Source organism: Triticum aestivum, chromosome 1A (assembly GCF_018294505.1).
Source record: "Triticum aestivum cultivar Chinese Spring chromosome 1A, IWGSC CS RefSeq v2.1, whole genome shotgun sequence".
In the NCBI taxonomy this organism is placed as follows: Eukaryota; Viridiplantae; Streptophyta; class Magnoliopsida; order Poales; family Poaceae; genus Triticum; species Triticum aestivum.
The window spans coordinates 556634275-556651302 of record NC_057794.1 but is presented as its reverse complement, the minus strand read 5'-3'; positions in this window follow the sequence as shown (position 1 = coordinate 556651302).

The following is a 17028-nucleotide window of genomic DNA, read 5'->3' as shown; positions in this document are numbered from 1 at the left end:
ACAGAATTCTCTAGTCACCATCACCAAGTTAGTAGAACTTCATGATGAACTATGATATGCAAGGGATAACGGAAACGATTCCCAAGCTCTTCGTAATGCGGAAATTGACGAAGGTAGAAATCGAGAAAAACATCAAGTGTTGATGGTAGACAAGACCATTAGTTTCAAGAAAAGGGCAGAGGGAAAAAGGGGAACTTCAAGAAGAACAGCAAGCAAGTTGCTGCTCAAGTGAAGAAGCCCAAGTCTGGTCCTAAGCCTGAGACTAAGTGCTTCTACTACAAAGGGACTGGTCACTGGAAGCGGAACTACCCCAAGTGATTGGCGGATAAGAAGGATGGCAAAGTGAACATAAGTATATTTGATATACATGTTATTGATGTGTACTTTACTAGTGTTTATAGCAACCCCTCAGTATTTGATACTAGTTCAGTTGCTAAGATTAGTAACTCGAAACGGGAGTTGCAGAATAAACAGAGACTAGTTAAGGGTGAAGTGACGATGTGTGTTGGAAGTGGTTCCAAGATTGATATGATCATCATCGCACACTCCCTATACTTTTGGGATTAGTGTTGAACCTGAATAAGTGTTATTTGGTGTTTGCGTTAAGCATGAATATGATTTGATCATGTTTATTGTAATACGGTTATTCATTTAAGTAAGAGAATAAATTGTTGTTCTGTTTACATGAATAAAACCTTCTATGGTCATACACACCAACGAAAATGGTTTGTTGGATCTCGATTGTAGTGATACACATATTCATAATATTGAAGCCAAAAAATGCAAAGTTAATAATGATAGTGCAACTTATTTGTAGCACTGCCGTTTAGGTCATATTGGTGTAAAGCGCATGAAGAAACTCCATGCTGATGGGATTTTGGAATCACTTGATTATGAATCACTTGATGCTTGCGTACCATGCCTCATGGGCAAGATGACTAAGACTCCATTCTCCGGAGCGAGCAACTGACTTATTGGAAATAATACATACTGATGTATGCGGTCCGATGAGTGTTAAGGCTCACGGCAAGTATCGTTATTTTCTGAACTTCACAGATGATTTGAGCAGATATGGGTATATCTACTTGATGGAACATAAATATGAAATATTTGAAAAGTTCAAAGAATTTCAGAGTGAAGTGGAAAACCATCGTGACAAGAAAATAAAGTTTCTACGATCTGATCGCGGAGACAAATATTTGAGTTACGAGTTTGGCCTTCAGTTAAAAACAATGTGAAATAGTTTCACTACTCACGCCACCTGGAACACCACAGCATAATGGTGTGTTCGAACGTCATAACCGTACTTTATTAGATATGGTGCAAACTATGATGTCGCTTACCAATCTACCATTATCATTTTGGGATTATGCATTAGAGACAACTGCATTCACGTTAAATAGGGCACCATCTAAATCCATTGAAACGACACCGTATGAACTATGGTTTGGCAAGAAACCTAAGCTGCCGTTTCTTAAAGTTTGAGGTTGCAATGCTTATGTGAAAAAGTTTCAACCTGATAAGCTCAAACCCAAATCGGAGAAGTGCGTCTTCATAGGATATCCAAAAATAAAATGTTGGGTACACCTTCTATCACAGATCCGAAGGCAAGATATTCGTTGCTTTGAATGGATCCTTTCTAGAGAAGGAATTTTTCTCGAAAGAAGTGAGTCGGAGGAAAGTAGAACTTGATGAGGTAACTGTACCTGCTCCCTTATTGGAAAGTAGTTCATCACAAAAATCTTTTCTTGTGACTACTACACCAATTAGTAAGGAAGCTAATGATGATGATCATGTAACTTTAGATCAAGTTACTACCGAATCTCGTAGGTAAACCAGAGTGAGATCCGCACCAGAGTGGTACGGTAATCCTGTTCTGGAAGTCATGTTACTAGACCATGACGAACTTGCGAACTATGAGGAAGCGATGATGAGCCCAGATTCCGCGAAATGGTTTGAGGCCATGAAATCTGAGATATGATCCATGTATGAGAACAAAGTCTTTCTTGACTTGCTTTTTTTGAGGCTTGGGAAAACCTTGCCCGTCATGCTTTCTCTTGTTAGAGCTAACATGAAAAACATGGTCTTTCTTCTGCCTCATGATCCTCTCTTCCTCCTGGACGATCCTTGCGGTCATCTCAGAGAGTGGCCATTTTTTTCCTTTAGAGAGTTATAGTTGACCTTAAATTGTTCAAACTCTTCTGGAAGAGACTCAAGAATAATTATGACAAGAAGGGCTTCACTTAAAGAACACTCCAAATCCTTAAGTTTGGTGTAAGCATTTACCACCCTTAATATGTGTTGCCTAACGTTTTTGTCAATAGTGTATTTCCGAAGAAGTTTAGCAAAAAGCTCATGAGCATACACTTTGTCGGAGCCTTTAAATTGCTCCTCCATTTCAGTGAGGAATTCTTTAGCAGTGTCTTTCTTAGGGAGTGCTTCAAAAATGTCCGGCGATATTGTCGCTTTCATGATGAGAAGCGCAATATAGTTGGACTTGTTCCACTTTTCCATCTTAACATCATAGTCTTTCTTTAGTTCTGCATACCCTGTAACACCTGCCACAGGTTTTTCTTCTCTCAAGGCATAGTCAAATTCATTACAACCCAAACATAATTCGACTTGGGACTTCCAACGAGGGAAGTTACTCCCCGTAAGTGGTTCGATCGTCTCGGACCGAAATGGAGCGGAAGCTGAAATCATCATAAAAATTCATAAGTAAACTTGCATGATTATAAATTTACGTTGGTAAATAAACAAACATGCCAAGTATTTAATTTCAACTCCATGTCAAAACATCGTTGGGCAGAAAAAACATGGAATTAAAATATCATAGGGGATGACTCATAATAATAAAACAACGTTGGTCTGAATTAAAATTAGAGTCATTTCATTCTGAATTTAAACATCAACATAAAAGAAAATATCATTATTTTTTATGTCTAAAAATTCATCATGCAAAACACATAATAAATCCTGAATAAAATATCTCGTTGGTTCAATTTTACCCAGAATAATAATGTGTTCATTTTAGTTTTAGGCATTTTTTATTTTTTTTAACGGTGCAAAAACATAATAACTATTAACTTAAACGCACTGTAAAAACAGAAAATCGCGACAGTGATTTTAGCCCGAAAGACCCCACAGCTACATGTAAAACGGCCCAGCCCAGAAGAAGTTTTTTTTGTGTGTTTTCGCTGGACTGACATAACCTGGGCCGCAGCCCACAGCCGGAATCGACCCATTAGCGCCCGCCGGCCCAGCAGGGAGCCGCGCGATGCTCTGAGTCGTCGGATCCAGCCGACGGCTCGGATCGCCCCAAACCCGAGAAAAACCTGCGGCTGGGTCAAACCCTATCCATTTCTAACCCTCCTCCCGATTCCCACTCACTGGCGGGGCGACGGCGTTCGACGGCGGCCCGAAAGGCGTGCCGGCCATGGCGGCGCGGCGGCTGCGCTCGCCGAAGCAGCATGCCGTGGACGATGTCCGGCGTGCTCCTTCGTCGAGCGTGGCTGCTAGCATCTGTGTATATGGCGCATCAAGGAGGAGGATGGGCGCCGGCCACCGCGGCATGAAAGGCGACGGCGACCTGCGCGGCGTCGGCCACACAGAGGCACGTCCATTAGAGCAGCGGCGGCTGCCGAGTTCTTCCCGCGTGTCGTCCTGAGGACGGCGGCGTCACGGCGTCTCCGCCCTCGCACCGCGATGGACGCAGTGCGGGCCCCGAAGGGAAGAGGCAGCTACGCGGCGCATTAGGTGAGGATTCTCCTCATTCCTTCTCCAATTCGTGTAGATCAGTGCTTGATTTGGGGGAAAAACAGTCAGAATTGCAGAATTAGGGTTCTTACGAATTGGGGATTAATTCTAGGGTTCTTCATCATGAGGGGTTGCTACTGTAGACTTGCGTGTATCCCTCTGCCTAATATTTTGCTAATGCATATGGAAACAGTACTTAAGCATGATCAATTTTAATCAACTTAACATGAAAGTGAGCATTAGATCTTTAGATTAATTAAAAAATTGATTGACCAAAAGATAGCAGTACTTAATCCGTAGCAATTAGAAAACAACATGATGATGTACATGGGCAGCAAGACAGTAGCATGCATATTTGGGCTAATCAGGGGCTAAAACTTTCAATCTTGATCATGAACCCTAAACTTGACATTGATCTAAACATGGTAGTGATTTACTGATCAACAATAAAGGGATCTATTGCAATCAAGATTGGCGACTGATACCATTGTTGGATAAATTATGCATCTCTAGGATGCCATTAGCAAGAACTGATTGCATCTAGATCACCTAAAAGCATGAACAGAGAAGGGTTTAGGGGATCATTACATGTCACGGCAGTGGACATGATCGCCTGCTTGGTGCAGGCTTGATGGAGGGGTGATGTAGTCGAAGTAGAGGTTCTCCTCAACGTCCTGATTCCTTCAGGGCGCCACCGGCACTGCCCGGGGACAGCAGCGGCGGCAGGCTTAGGTCTTCCCGTCGTTGCAGCACTCCCCCTGATTGGATGGGGTGAGAGAATATCGGGAGGAGAGTAAACCTTACGTGAATTGTGATCTCGCATGTGGCCAGCTCTCTCCCGTATCCCTTTTAATATGGCGTTGGTGACAGGGGACCCAAAACCTGAGTTGGTTTTTGGGCGCCCCTGATCAGGGCGCGTTAGTTCTGATCGAGGCTCACGTATGTTGGTACATGGACCCCTTCACTTATCGTTATCCCTTCATCTTTTTTTTCTGTTAGACTAATAGATCTAACGGGCCTGTTTAAGCCGTCAGATCAAAACCAACAAGCATGTCCTGAAATTTAAACATTTCACAAGCACTGGCCAAACAATCTCGTAAATATTATAGCAATCTGCAGGGGATTCAACTTAATTTTAACCATGCGTCCTGATGCATCCGGTTTGCGCTAGCTACCATATATACCCTCCGTCACATCCAGAAGGCCTGCACCTGAAAATGCTCATCGTATTTGGAGAAGAGGTAGGAGGCGGAACGTGGACAAGCGGATCATGCACTTGCTTCCAGTGCTAGTGCGGCGCCTCCTCTTAAATCTTTCTTGTGTCACGACCTCGACGAGGCAGTAGATACTGTCTGTCACCCATGTACACAAGACTTGCCGGAATGTGCCTATCTGTATATAGCCTCGGGGCTGCATGAGGATCGAACAACATCTTCGCGCATAGCTTCCAGGCCGGTTGTGCGTGTCTCTCTGTGGGAGAGATGACGTCGCAGGAGCAAGCAGATGTAGCCATCTGGGTATCCATGCACCCTGTGAAGCCCAACCCACGCATCAAGCTCCTTGTTGTACAGGACTTGGCCAAAAAAAGGTAGACCCCACTTGCCATGGCCCCTCCACTTGCCGCTCTCGATGTCATAGGAAGGAGTAGATGCGGGAGAGGTTGTCCTGGACCAAGGGGCCCTCCTCGCCATCCTCCTCGCCCAAGGTGTCCGAGTCTCCACCCCCCCTCCACCGATACAAACAACGAGATGCGCCCTCCTCCCTCTGGGTGCACTGTGATGGACTGCATTTGGAATACGTTGAAAGCGAGATTTGATGGTATGCTGCTCCAAGTTCCCCCATGAGTAGGCCTCGATGTCCGTTGGCGGAGGCAAATCTTCGAGGCCATGCACGCATCCTTTGTAGCAGCCCTCATTACCATTCCAATTACCCGTGCAGTTGACTTCAAAAGTTACAGCTTGTCCCCGGCAGCAGCCGCATGGAACCAGGGACCGGACATTGTTTTCGGAACATCATGGACGATGGAGGATGGACAGCCCTGCCGTCTCGGTGTCATATGCGAGGGTGACGCAATGTTCCCGCGAGCCCGACCGAGGAGCATAGGTTCCCATGGCGACGATGCTTCTACCAAGGGCGGCGAAGCTCCAGTAATCATTTTTTTCGCTTGATTGGCGGTGGACCGGAGGCCGCATGGCCAAGTCGCCCGGCAGGTCCAGCTTGTGGATGCTGAAGCCCTTCTTCCAGTCGTCGAGCACCAGCCACCAGGTACAGATGCTGCCGCCTGTGGTTGGGTGATGCGCGGCCGTAGCTGTTCGCGGAGGCAGGTGCCACTGGTTTGGCCTCCGCGTGATCGGCTTCGGTGTCCGTCGTCTCGTCCTCCGACGACGTGTAGCTCCGGGACGGGGACGGGGACGGGATCGCATCCACGCGGCGGCCGAGCCGGGCGATGGCGCAGCATTCATGGCGACGGGAGCCGAGAGGGCGAGGGTGACAGCCAGCGAGGAACGTTCGCAGCATCGCGCCGGCAGATTAGCTCTAGGGTTGTGTGAGGTCGATTTCCCGGCGCGGCGCTGCGAATGCTGCGTTACGGCGGACAGGTAAAACTCCTTTGGTTTTGGGCCTTGGAGGGGAAGCCGACGTGTGTGTGTGGATTGTTGGGCTCAGTACGGAGAAGCATGGAGCACGGGCCAAAACAGACATAATGCTTACGTAGGCCGCGAGCTCAGCACTACATTCCATTTATTTATTTTTGCACCACTTTGGGTCTCTATGATTATGGGTATGGTAAGCTCAGTTAACTTCTCAGTGTTGATGAATGGTAATAAACTTAAGAAATTCAAACCTACCCGAGGTATCCGGCAGGGGGACCCGATATCTCCTTACCTGTTCTTGCTCGCAGCGGAGGGCCTTTCGTGCCTCCTAAATAATAATGAGTCATCGCACCTTAGTGGTATTGAAGTGGCCCAAACGGCTCCGCCGGTAAGCCACTTACTTTTTGCAGATGACAGCCTGCTGTTCTTCAAGGCACATAGTGATGGAGCTAGAGAGTTATCCTTAGTTTTGGACAAATATTGTAAAGCGCCAGGGCAGAAAATAAATCGTTCAAAATCATCTATCTTTTTTAGCAAGGGGTGCCCCACAACTCTAAGGAATGAGATTAAAGATGTGCTGGAAGTCCCAAACGAAACACTTTCTGAAAAGTATTTGGGCATGCCTAGTGATGTGGGAAGCTCAAAAAATGGGGCTTTCAAATACCTGAGAGATAGAGTCTGGAGCAAAGTTAAAGGGTGGATGGAAAAATTATTACCTGCTGGTGGAAAAGAAGTCCTCACTAGAAGTGTGGCTCGGGCTGTTCCTGTTTACTCAATGTCCTGCTTTTTACTCCCTAGAGGCCTTTGCCAACATATAAATTCTCTTATCAGGAAATTTTGGTGGGGAAGTAAGGAGGGAGAAAGAAAGGCTGCTTGGGTGTCTTGGGAAGTCATGACAAGACCAAAATACATGGGAGGCTTGGGTTTCCGTGATATAGAACTTTTTAACCTTGCTTTGTTGGCGAGGCAGGCTTGGCGTATTCTTCAGGATCCCACCTCCCTTAGTGCAAGAATCTTGAAGGCAAAGTATTTTCCAAGCACAGATTTCTTACAAGCTGAGTTGGGGAGTTCGCCATCTCAAGTGTGGCGAGCGATATATGAGGGCAAGGGTGTTTTATCTCAGGGCCTAATCCGTAGAGTTGGCAACGGAGTTACTACCAACATATGGCGGGATAATTGGTTACCCCGGGAGCATAACATGAGACCAATTACAAGTTTGATACAGAACCCTCCACAGATGGTGAACAAGCTCATTTTGCATAATGTGGGAGACTGGAACCGGGGACTAGTCCAAAGCATTTTTATCAAGTTCGACGCTGATGCTATCCTATCCATTCCGGTGTGCACAAGACCTGTTGATGACTTCTGGGTTTGGAGCCATGAGCGCAAGGGTATATTTACAGTAAGATCAGCCTACCGCATGTTGGTCACAACAAAAATCCGTAGAGAAACTTGGCTGGAAGGACGGAGCGACTCGTCGAATACGGAATCAGAGGAAAGGGCGTGGTGTCAACTCTGGAAGGTCCAGGTTCCTTCTAAAATCCGAGTGTTTCTTTGGAGATTAGCACAACAGTCTATACCTTCTGCTGACCTGCTCCACCACCGGAAAATGGCGACGACAAGCCGGTGCAGAATTTGCGGCAATGAGGATTCATGGCGTCACTCGTTGTTGGAATGTACCATGTCAAAATGCATGTGGGCGCTGGAGGAAGAGCATTTGTTGTCGGCTTTGAGTGAGGTAACAGAACCTGATGCACGCAGATGGATCTTCACTATAATGGAGAAAGTATCGTCGTCAGATTTCATCAGAGCTCTAGTCACCCTATGGGCTATTTGGCACGCTCGCCGGAAGGCAATCCATGAAAATACATTCCAAAGTCCAGCGGGTACGCACCTTTTTGTTGATCGCTTCATCTCAGAGATATCAGCCTGGAGACCTACGCAACAGAACTAGGTGAGGGCTCCAACGGTGGTTCAACGCTGGATCCCTCCACCACCTGGCCATTGCAAGATCAAAGTGGATGGGGCTACAACCAAATCAGCAAGGCGCGGATCAGTTGGTGTCATCTGTCGAGCCATTGATGGCTCGTTCATGGGAGCTTCAGCCATATGTTTTGAGGGTGTTTATGACCCGGCGTCTCTTGAAGCCCTAGCTTGCAGGGAGGCTTTGGCTTTAGCGTCCGATCTAGTGCAAACACAGGTGGTGGTCGCATCGGATTGCAAGGAAGTGGTCTCTAATATTTCCGAAGGCAATGAGGAAAACATGCACACATTATCTAGGAGATCAAGCAAATGGAGTCTGATTTTCAATCTTGTTCTTTTATTTTTGAACGTAGAACCACAAATATCAAGGCACATAGCCTCGCTAAATACACGCTTAGTCTGTCTATTGGTCGCCATGTTTGGCTGCTTGAACCTCCAAACTTGAGATGTATTCCTCAGAACATTCTTGAGTAATAAAGCGTGTGTTTTAGCCTCAAAAAAATTATTTATTTTTGCAGATAATGCTGCCGTTCATTTAGCTAAGATTTCACGTCTCCACAGAAAATATCCTTGTAAAGAAAAAAGACAAGCTCGAGAGAAGCTCAAGCTTCCCATATGATAAGTAGGTTCGAGCTTGACAACTAAAAGGAGGCTCAAGAAACTTGACGTGTGATCAGCTAATACTCCTCCGTCCGAAAATACTTGTGTCGGAAAAAGAAATGTGTCTAGACGTATTTTAGTTTTAGGTACATTCATTTTTACACATTTATATGACAAGTAATTCCGGACGGTAGGAGTAGTTAAGATTTCACCTCCAACCTTAATGCTCATCATTGCAACCATTGAAGTTCAACTTAGAAGTGGCATGGATCATTAGGACGAAAACAATTCATTGCAATCATTGTAGTTCAACTTACAAGAGGCCTGGATCATTAGAAGAACGAAAATAATTATTAGAACAAAACACACACACACAAATCTGTGCAATTTTCCCTCCCTCGCTCATTAGGCGAGCAATCCCCTATGCTACATCAAGCCTCGACTCATCGCTATCAGCGTGCCAGTAATTACTGAATTGTGCAAGACTAGTGCACGTGAGCTCACTCAAGTCCACTGGCGAATCTGACACACACAAAAAAGTCCACTGGCGAAAATAGGCTCCGTCAGAGCATCTTCAGCCGTGTCCCCAACAGGCCCTCCCCCAGACCATTTTTTCGGCGTCGGCGCCAAAAAAAACGTCTCAGTCGCGTCCCCAGGACGATGAAAAGCGCCGGTTCGGTCCTTTTTTCCGTCCGGCGACCGCAGGCCGAACCCGGCGCACTGGAGGTGATCGGGGGCTCCAGCGCAAGGGAAAAGCGCGGCTGGCCCACACCGTCAGGAGAAAAGTCAAGATTTTCTTCCCCGACCCGCCTTCCACCCCCCGCGCCCTCGGCCGCCACTAGCTATATCCCGGCGCTGCCCGCCGCCCTTCACCGCTAGATAGCCATTCCCCGCCGGACAAATAGCAGAGGTTCACCGCGGCAGCCCCTCCAACAACAGCTAGGTGTTTCCAGCCGCCGTTTCCGGCCGCGGAGGGGCAGTTCGGCGGGTGCACGCCCACTGGGCGCAAGGTGTTCGGCGATTTGCCTGCCTCGGCGATGGACTCAGATGACGAGGAAGCGCTCGCCGCGCTGCTGGAGGAGGAAGCCGAGGCCGACGTCCAGGAAGAAGAGCATCTGATGGTGCTCGCCGCCCTCGCCCAGCTGCTGGCTAGCAATGAAAAGCCGCGGCGGGGTGGCTCGGCGCCGGGGCGAGTGAAAGCAAAAAAACCGGCATCGTCTCGAAGGCTACTGCATGCTCTACTCCGACTACTTCGCCGATGCTCCACTTCATGGCGACAAAACATTTCGGCGCCGTTATCGGATGAGTCGAAAGCTCTTCCTCGGGATTGTGAATTCCATCCGGGAGTTCGACAACTACTTCAAGTGCAAGCTGGATTGCACCAGCAAACTTGGATTCACCTCGATTCAGAAGTGCACGACAGCGATGAGGATGCTTGCATACGGAGCTCCCGGTGATTTACTGGACGACTATGGGCGCATGGCCGAGTCCACCGGCATGGAGTGTTTCTACAAGTTTTGTCGGGCAGTGGTGGCAGTGCTTGGACCGCAATTCTTGAGAACACCCAATGCGGAAGACACTGCTCGGATCTTAGCACAGAATGCAACAAGAGGATTTCATGGGATGCTTGGAAGCATCGACTGCATGCATTGGAAATGGAAGAATTGCCCATTTGCTTGGCAGGGGATGTACAAAGGCGTCAAAGGCGGTTGCAGTGTGGTACTTGAGGCGGTGGCTACACAGGACCTCTGGATTTGGCACTCCTTTGGTATGCCAGGAACTCACAATGGCATCAACGTGCTGCAGTGCTCTTCTGTCTTTGCCAAGCTTGTTGAAGGTCATTCTCCTCCGGTGAACTTTGAGATCAATGGGCGGCGCTACAACAAGGGGTACTATCTAGCTGATGGCATCTATCCGAGATGGTCGACATTTGTGAAGACGATCTCAAACCCTGTTCCAGGAGGCAAGAACGCCTGGTTTGCGAAGGTTCAGGAGGCTTGCAGGAAGGATGTCGAGCGGGTATTTGGTGTGCTCCAATCTCGATTTGCTGTTGTCCGGTACCCCGCTCAGACCTGGTCGAAAGATCAAATGTGGGAGATTATGACTTGCTGTGTCATCTTGCACAACATGATCATCGAGAGCGAGCAAGAAGACCCAGTGTTTGACACTGAACCATACTAGAGGCAGGGTCCTCTAGCCGAAGTTGATCACCAGCTACAGGCAACCTGGACTGCCTATCTCAGTATGCGTCAGGAGATCCGAGACCCACAGGTGCATCATCAACTGCAGCAAGATCTGATAGAGCACCTATGGAGGCTCAAGGGCGACGCCGGGCGCGACGTGTGATGAAATATGAGTTTTTATTTGTTGAACTATATAATTTGTATTGAACTATTTGTTGTTGTACTATTTTGTTGAAGTATTTGATATTTCTGTGATGAAATATGTGATAAAAAAATTGTGGATAATTGAACGCCGAACAACGACGAACCACGCCGAATATGGGCCTATTGTCGCCCATATGGGCCCTTTATTCGCCGAAATGGGGCTAAAAAATGGGCCAATATCGGCGCCTGGGGGCGAGCTGGGAGCGACGACTGGGCGCAAAACCGCCCCAACGCCGATTGTATCGCCGGCTCGCCCCCAGGGGGCGATTTTATGCATCCTGGGGGGCGAACGGCTGGAGATGCTCTCACATGCACACGGACTCGAAAGCTCCATGATTTCTTAGTGGGCTTAACTGGGAGTGCACCATTTGCAGATTTGGCCCATGAATTTTGTAAAACATCAAAGGATGTCTTATGTTTAGTGGCATACTGCTCACACAGAGACTTGGGGACCAACATATATAGTGATCATAGTCATACTCTTGTCTTCTAGAATACGAAAACTACATGAAACAGTGTTGAGTTACACGTAAATAGCGTGTGGGCGACTTGGGACTTAAAAAAAAACTCTGACTATATTTTTCCGCGTGCCAGAAAAAAATTCATGAGTTTGCTACCTCCCCTTTTCCACTCAACAAGCTAGCTATAGATGTAACCTCCTTCTTCAGCTCTGCGAGATAGAAACAAAATACCTATTTAATAGCTATTAAACAACAGTGCATTCAATGATTTTATGTTCTCACCCATTGGAGTGGGTGGCTTTTCAAAACCTTTGTGGTTAGTGCAGCTTGTGCAGGTTTGATCTTCTGTAGCTTCTTCACAAGAGGCATGAAGAAAAGTGAAGGTGCAAAAGATGGAGCTAGAGATAACAAATTCAAAGATCTTTGGTGTTCCCCGCAAAAAAAAGATCTTTGGTGTAACTTTTTGTTGTGTAATAGATCTTTTTGCCCTGTTGTGATTCAGTTTCTTAGATCTGATGTAATTTGTTTATTTTAATGAATATAGTCGGATCATTCTAAAAGATTAATAAAAATGAAGAAATTATCCTTTTAGGTCTTGTCTCAAGAAAAAACTAGTTAGAAGAATGTTAGGTTTGTCTCTCCAAAAAAATTTGTTTATCCCCTCACGCATTTTTTTCTGCAAAACTGACACATGCAGTACATATTAATCGGAGGAGACACACAAAAGAACAATTCTTCATCGATAGTAACAAGAAAGTATAGAAGAGGGGCCACTGGGCGACTCCCCGGGCGATGAGGGCGACTCCCCGGGCGACGGTGGAGGCGACCACCGAGGCGCGTCGCCCCGCGGCGGCGGACCGGGCAGGCGTCGGCGGCCGTTTCTGGGCTCTTCTGGATTCGGACGACGAGGATGCCGGCGGGGACGGAGAGGATCCAGGGGGTTCACCGACGTCGCCTACTCCATCGGATTTGATTTTAGATTTATTTCACGCAGGTTACTCCGAGGATGATGTAGCCACAACCGTAGACTCGGTATTGCCGGTGGAGGATCCGGCGCGGATCGGGCTACATCCGGACGAGAGGAAGGAGATGGTGCGCCGTGTAGTTCACCGGAGAACGGCGGAGACGGCGGTCAGGCCCTGGAAGGGCCCCATACCTAAGGTACGCCTTCCAAACCTCATGCTTTTCGATTTAATTCATCCGGATTCGTGGACGGTGGTCAAGAAGAGAAGGCTTGATCGCCGGTCGAGAGCCGGATCGCTGCCGCCGGCGGCGGCTGTGGTGCCGTCGAGGTTGCCGAGCGGGATCCGGGAGCCTCGCAGCGAGCGCTTGAACCAGCTGCTGGGCCGGTTTGGGCCGGATTCAATTTACGTTGATGCCTTGCTAGGTGGGCCGGAGATGGCTGGGTATGAGGCCCAGGCCATACCGGGCGCCACATGCATAGCCGCGAGCGCTGCATGCACGGACGTGATCGAATCCTCCTGCGCGTGCGTGTTTGCATCTTCGCCTAGGGTTCGTCGGCGCGGGATGCCTGTTCTACCTCCGTGCGGTCCTGGCCGTGCTCGCCGGATTCCTCCACTGCGTGCGATGGCTGGTCGAGGAGCGGGTGGGCCGCCGGCGGCGAAGTCCCAAGCGGCTGCGAGTAGGGCAGGGGCTGTCGTGCCGCCGCCGCCTGGGAGTGCTGGTCGAGGGGCCCCCGGCACGGGGCTTAGCGCAGCCGGTGCTGGGCTGGTTGTAGCCGGCGCCGGGCGAGGCGCTCCCGCCCCTAATTTGGCCTTGGGACGGGCTAGCGGCAACCAAGGGACGCGGCCGCCTGTGCTTGCGGCGGCCAGGCCGCCGGGGTTACCTGCGGGAAGAGGGGGACCTGCTGGTCCCCGACCTACGGGGCCAACACCTGCCAGGCCGCGGGTGCTACCCGCGGGAAGAGGGGGCCCAATAGGGCCGCGGCCTCCGGGGCCAACGCCTCTGGTGACTACTGCCATGGGTTGTGGTGGCGGGTCTGGCCCAAGACCTGTGGTGCCGGTCCCGGGTGGTGCTCCGCCTCGGGCTGCTCCGCCGCCGCACTATGCCGCGAGGCCGGCTCAGTATTGGTCGGGGCCTTCGCAGACTAGGCAAATTTCGATAGTTCGAGAGTCTTTTGAGCCGCCTCGAGGTCAGTGGGGTGATGATGGTGTTGATGCGTATGGAGACGGACAGCACCGTGGTTCCTCTTCTACCGATGGAGGCCGAGGCTATACTTGGCAGAGTGATGGGTCTGCTGAGAGACCTTTCCTTGGGCCTCCTGGTGGATTTGTCGAGGGGGCATCCGGTCTGGATCACCGCCAGAGAGGTGGCTACCGTGGACTTCGGGGTGGTCGGGGCGGTGGCTGTGGGAGGTATCGTCGGCAGCCTCCGCCCCCGGCTGCTGTTGACCATGCGGCTACCTATGCTGAGACAGATAACGCTCAGTCTACTGATGTTACTAGTCAGGCGATGGAGGTCGTAACGGCCCTGGCCAATGTTGTTCCTGTGCCTGGGGCTATGGGTGAGGCGTCTGACAGATCTGATTCAGAGAGGGCGTCCAAGTGGGCGCGCAAGAAGGAAAAGGATGCTCTGTTACCGATGTGGTGAGAAGGGCCATTTTATTGCAGAGTGCATGGCAGAGCTGTGTGACTCGTGTGCCAAGCAAGCACATGATTCGGGACAATGCCCGTTAGTGCGTGACCAGGCTCCATCTCTGACTATGTATGGGCTTTACTGTGCGGAGCTTTTGTTCTTCGAGTCCCCGGCCGCGAGGGAGATTCCAGAGGAGACACAGTGCTTGACTACCAGGATTGTGAAAGCAACTCAGGGCGAGGTGACTGAGGCTCAGATTATCCAGAGGCTTCAGGAGTTGGCACCGGGTGACTTCCAGTGGGAGCTACTCAGCCTCGAAGCTAATGTATTCAAGGTGGATTTCCCTTCTGTGGAGGATTTGCAGAAACTGCTGAGCTTTGGCTTGTGTAGAGTTCCTGGTACTACGTGTATTTTGGAGTTTCACGAGTGGACGAAGGTGGAGCCTAAAGGAAAGCCGCTTACACAGGTTTGGTTGAGGTTTTCTGGGGCCCCATCTAAGCCTTTGCAGGATGTTCGAGTTGTGGCCAGTATGGGTATCATGCTGGGGAAGACGGAAAGAGTGGATATGGCTTTCACTCGGGCGCATGGAGTGGCTCGGATCTTGGTGAGTGTTCTGAATGTTGATTTCGTGCCTGATGTGGTACACTGGACATATAGGGGAGAGGTATTCCCGCTCGACATAGAGTTTGAGGACGTTGAGATGTTTGCTGAGGAGGGTACTGGGGATGATGTTGATATGCACGAGAGTGACGGCGGTGCAGGAAACACGGGGGCGCCGACCGAGTCCGCTCGAGAGGGGTCGACCGGGTCTCGCCCAGATGATCAGTTGCCTATGGAGGGGACCGGGGTTGAGCCGGCACCGTCACCTTCGGTGCCTACGACGTCGTTGCGTTTTGGGTCCTTTGCGCCTGCTTCTGCGCCTCCCAGGGTTTGGAGTGATAGGGTGGAGACTGATGATGTGTTTGAACACACGCTTCCTTTGTTGGACTTTGAGGGGGTTGCAGTTCGGGAAGTGGAGCCGAAGGTCGCTCCTATTTCCCTTGCTTCACCGGTTGACGCGGTTCCGGTGATGTCTTCTGCGTTCGAGGTGGGCCTTGGGGGAGGGGGTCAGAGCAGGTGGCCTTGACCTCTCCCCTACCTGTACAGACGCCAGTGACACCGGTCACATCGGGGCCAGCCAGCGCTGGGAGTGGGAGCCCGAGGCAGGCGGCTTCGGCTCTTCTTCCTCAGGTCCTGGCAGTGGCACCCAGGTCTCCCGTGGCGCTGGGGGAGGGGGGCTGGGGCAGGTGACCCTAGACCTCCCTTCCTCGTCTGCGGTCAGGAGGACTGCGCCTTCTGCGACTTCGACGCTTCGCTCTGAGCCGGTGGGTGGGGCAAGAGGAGGGAGTGGGCAGGTGGCCCCAGCTGTCCCGTCTCTCATCCTACCCGCAGGGAACTTGTCCGAGGGCCTTGGGAGCCCGCAGCCGCCTCCTCTGTTCACTAGAGAGGAGGTTGTTGCCTTTGGCGGGATCCCGGACCCAGTCTCGACGGGGAGACGGATGAGTTCTCGCATTCTGGACCTTCCGGAGGTGGATGATATGCAGCAGCGGTGCGCTATGACGACGGCCAAGCTTCACGACGTTGCGATATCTTCTGGTATGTCCGTTAACATATCTAATTCTTTATTGCATTTTCCTCCTGAGGAGATTATTAGTAATGCAAACCAATTAGGAGTTTCACTAGGTGCCACTGATAATGAAATCTCCAATTCGGTGAATGATATGTTAGATTTAGTGGCGGAGCGGGCCTTAGAGACTATTCGTAATCTTGCTGCGGTTAAACCCATGAATGATGAGGAGATTGATACGTTAGGGGTTAGAGTGCTAGATAATTTGTGTGTGGATCTAGCACCTTCTAATCAGGAGTCTCAGGACGATGATGTGCCCTTAGATGTTGCAGTTGTTAGTTCCGTTCAACCCAGTTATGAGGATTGGGTGATAGAGCCCACTAAGCCAAAGCGTAAGTGGAAACGAAAGATTTATCCCGATTCTGCAGTTTGTAGGAGTGCTAGGATTTGGACTGCTAAAAATTCCATGATGAATTATGAAAGGAATCTTTTGGAATAGCAGAGGTCTGAAGGACTTGGCTAAAAGAAGGTTTCTTGCTGAGGCTTCTCTGGAACATCGGTTAGATTTCATTGCTCTACCGGAAACCGGTAGAGAGAATTTTGCACCGCAGTTTCTATCCTCTATTGTGGGTGGTATTGATTTCGACTGGCATTGCCTCCCGCCACGAGGTAGATCGGGCGGTATCTTACTGGGTGTGAGATGCGATTCCCTTGAAGTCCGGAGTGTAGTAATGGGCGACTTTGCGGTAAAGTTTCGAGTTAGGTCTAAAGTTGATGGGTTCAACTGGGCTTTGGTGGCGGTTTATGGTGCTACACATGTTGGAAATATGACCTAGAGGCAATAATAAAAGTATTATTATATTTCATTGTTCATGATAATTGTCTTGTATTCATGCTATAACTGTATTGTCCGGAAATCATAATACACGTGTGAATACTTAGACCACACTATGTCCCTGGTAAGCCTCTAGTTGACCAGCTCGTTGTGATCAACAGATAGTCATGGTTTCCTGACTATGGACATTTGATGTCGTTGATAACGGGATCAC